This window comes from Clavelina lepadiformis, chromosome 7 (genome assembly GCF_947623445.1).
Source record: "Clavelina lepadiformis chromosome 7, kaClaLepa1.1, whole genome shotgun sequence".
Classification (NCBI taxonomy): Eukaryota; Metazoa; Chordata; class Ascidiacea; order Aplousobranchia; family Clavelinidae; genus Clavelina; species Clavelina lepadiformis.
This window is the reverse complement of record NC_135246.1, coordinates 3,163,360-3,167,403: the sequence shown is the minus strand read 5'-3', so window position 1 is coordinate 3,167,403 and position 4,044 is coordinate 3,163,360. Positions and strand designations below refer to the sequence as shown.

The window sequence follows — 4,044 nt, the reverse complement described above, 5'->3', positions numbered from 1 at the left end:
TGACATATTGTGCAAGTATTTTAGATGCCACAATAATTTTGTTTTTTCAGATATTTTAGAATTAGATCATGCCTAAAATTAAATCACCATACACTTCGAAAGTGAATGCTGTGGTGCGCAAATATAACTCTGAGTTCAAGTCAACACCAACGGGTGAATTGTATTGCAGGCTATGTGATTACACAGTAAAATGCGAGAAACAATTTATGGTGGAGTCGCACCGCAAAAGTGAGAAGCATCAAAGAGGTTTGGCACGAACAGCAACAAATTTTGCTGAAAACGTGACTCGGGCTTTTTTGTGTGCAGACATTCCTTTGCATAAGTTGACAAATAGTCACATAAAAACTTTATTTCATGATTTGGGTCATCCGTTGCCTTCTGAGACTACGTGTCCATCAAAAGTACAAAAAATGGCAGATCAAGAGATACTGCAATTGAAAAATTATTTGAAAGATGAAGAAGTATTCATGGTTGTAGACGAGAGCGAAATTGATAAAAAAAATTTTTTGAACATTCTCGTTGGTAAGATGACAGTCCCTGAAACGACTTATATTTTCACCTGCAAAACCCTTTCTAAATCTGCAGACAGTGACGTCATTATTCGAGAAATAGATGATGCAGTTCATTGCCTTGGCATTGCGCGGGACCATTTTTGTTTATTGATGACGGACGCTGCAACATACATGACAGCTGCAGGAAACTTGTTGAAAAAATTGTATCCAAAGCTTTTCCATGTGATATGTTTGGCTCACCTTCTACACAACTGTGCTATGAAAGTGCGAGCTTACTTTCCTGCTGTAGATGACTTGATAGCAAGAGTGAAAGCACTGACTGTAAAAAAACAAGGCAAGAAGGGCTTTGTTCAGTTCAATTGGCCAGTCTCCACAACCAGTTTTAACTAGATGGGCCAGCTGGTTGCAAGCTGCTTTTTATTACTCGAAAAATCTACCTGAAGTAAGAAGAATTGTGGAAAATCTTGGTGATGGCGGTATCCTGTTGCAACGAGCTAAAGAAGCATTAAAACCTCAGACTCTACCAGCTCAACTTCTTCAAATTGAGGAGCAGTACAGTGATCTAGCTAATATAGTACTAAAAATGGAAAGCAGCCGATACACTATGGGACAAGCCTACGAAGATGTACTATCTCTTGACTTAGGTGCTGATAGCTGTGCTATGCTATCAAAGCATACATCCAACGAAAATTAACAAAAGATGATGTGGCGTGCATCATGAGCATGGGAAGGGATGATATTTCCCCCCATTTATACAAGTTGCTTCAAAACTCCCAAGCAACATCTGCATCCGTGGATAGAAGCTTTTCCATATTAAAAAAGATTTTGGCCAAAGACAGAAACTTAGGAGAAGGCTACGAGAAACATTACTTGATTGTAAAGTACAACAATGCCAACAAAGCACAATAAGAAGACTCCTTTTGCAAGAGAATGATTGACTGATTTTGGTTTTTTCATGTCGTTCTTAAAGTTTTTCCTTATTCTTAATGTTGTTTTTTACATTATTTGTTTTTTGTTTGTACAACGTGATTTCGATCAAATGACTTTTTTCTGAAATGTTAGTTTCAATTGCGCAATTGTTTTAGGTCAGAATAAGGTCAAAATGTAAACTTTTTAGGTCAAAATAAGGTCAAAATTTAAACTTTTTAGGTCAAAAATCTGGTTGCCCTAATAATTACATACATAATTCCTAATACTTCACATTATTACATCTGTCCATTCATCCTTTTTTGTTTGAAAAAACTGATCATAATCTGCTTAAAGATGTTGTGATAATATAATAATAATCAAAAGTAATATACAGATTGTGTAAGATTTACAATTCTCGTCTTTAAGTGTCGAATCAGCGAACCATAACACTGCATGACGTAATCGATCGTAATTCTAATTATAAAATGCTGCCAGTGGTAGTATCATTATACATGTGCGGTTTAAAATATCTCAAGTTGAGACGACTGGGCAATATATCGTCCTAAACGTAACCTCTAGCCTAATCTGACAAATACGACAACTAAAATGTTTTTTGACAAGCAATAAGGTTGAGATAAATCTATATTACGCACAGTGTATAAATAAGAACATTATTTTTGTAACTGCATAGTCCGGCAACAGTGTTGGCTTGAAGAGCTTGACATGCAGTGGCGTAGATGGGATAGCGAAAGGTAAAGTTCCGTTTTATTTAGTCCTGAGTTTTGCGTCAATTTACTGCACAAACGTTTCACCTATTCAACGTAGACAGCAAAAGTCTAAACGAAAATTGATTATGCATTAAACACAGGCTATGCCTACGGCCTACGCACAGCAAAAATATTACTATGACTTTGCTGTGCTATAATAGTTTCTTGTTCAATAGTATTTTAATATTATTCAATGTATGCTCTTTCATGAACTTTATTGACTTAAATAGAGATTTTAAGAAATGTTACAACAATGTTGTTACAAATGGTCTTTTGTGTCCTAACATCCTCTGTTGCTTTTGCCAAAGATCCTTTAAACCCATGTAAATCAACATCAAGCGTCAATGGAGTAGATTTCGTGTCTTGTAGCTCAACTCGACTGTTCTTGTGGCGTATGGGAAAATTTTTTTGTTTGGTATATTTCCGAAAAAAGTGAAAAAATCAAACTTCCTGGTTTTCTTCCGGTATGCACAACAGAGATTGATCAATATTTCGGCGGCTGTGTGGCTTGCCAATCCCCGCCAAATTGAAGTGGTCGCTCACTTTCTCGGAATGGCTTCAATACATCGTGTGACCTGGTGCAACATTTCGCCTACACGCTTACATTCACGTTATTTTTTATAATATTTCTTTTTTGCGGCACACTTGGTTATAGCAAATGGTTCAAGAGATTGGTATTTCGAAAAGTTCATGAATATTTCAATCGGTGAATTCAAAAGAAATATACCTACTGTCCACAACAGCTCACAATGAACAAGCTTTTGTGTTCTTTGACCATATCACAGATGAAATGGGTGACTGGGTGGATAACAAACTGGTACCTGGGATGATTAACGGAAACCCTTCCATCAAACTTCTCCTGGCTGGTCGTGACGTCGACGCTGGAATTTCTTCAACACAAAATCTTCTACGATTTGTTACCAGCTGTCGCAAAACCATCTTAATTTTTTCGGGAACATTTTGCTTCTTCCCTTCATGCAGGTAAGTTTTATACGAAATGTCAGAAATTGATAACGGATTATATTGATGAATATAATCATGTTCATGACTCAAACAAACAAAACTATTATTGGTATAGGTTCGTCCTAACAGCGCTTCAGGAACTTCAACATTCTGCTGGAAGAGATCAACTGATATTAGTGGAGTAGCATGGAGAAGAAGCAGTTCGCGTTCCAGAATTAATTCAACGAACTTTCAACAGAAAATTTTACAATTTCTTGAGATTCGATTCATCAAATGATGACGACGTGATGTTCTTCGAAACACTGAAAACTGCTTTCGCGAGCAATATTGTTTTAAACGATTAGCCTGGCTAGTTGTGATTCGCGCATTTGTTATTTCTTACTCATACACACACGGTCGTTAGCTGTTCTCTTGTGCTATAATTTTCACTCAACTAACGCAACTAATGCTTATGTGTTTGTTGGCGATGAGTTACTTCTATGACAGGCGATTATAAAAATCAACCTTTACCAAAATTCTTGCACCGCATCGTAAGCTTATACTTGTATGGAGTTGTTAGCTGATCACTGGCGGAAATGCAGTTTTTATCGTAAACAAAACACCGAATGTTGTCGACAAAGAATAGTTCCGGAAAGCACTATTTTCTAAAAGAAAAAATAACTTTTGGAAATGGAAGAAACGGCAACGGTATCATATTGACTTAATGATTGCATTTAATATAAGATTTTCTCAGCTCGTTCACTTCAAAAACTTTTTGCCTGTTACACTTCGTTGTGGCTGGCATCCTTTTCCCGTTGAAATAGACTCAAATTTGAGTAGATTTTTATTTTTATCGAAAGTAAACCAAATGATGACGAATGTCGAAACGCCTTGACGCGCGAGCATAAATAGCA

At 36.6% G+C, this 4,044-nt stretch overlaps 1 long non-coding RNA gene across 1 annotated transcript; it reads left to right on the top strand.

Annotated features, from left to right (window-relative positions):
* Nucleotides 1-3,654, top strand: LOC143465097 (uncharacterized). Its single transcript, XR_013118580.1, has 3 exons — nucleotides 1-2,173; nucleotides 2,974-3,169; nucleotides 3,267-3,654. It is a non-coding gene; the product is annotated as an uncharacterized LOC143465097 (long non-coding RNA).
* Nucleotides 3,655-4,044: the final 390 nt, after the last annotated feature.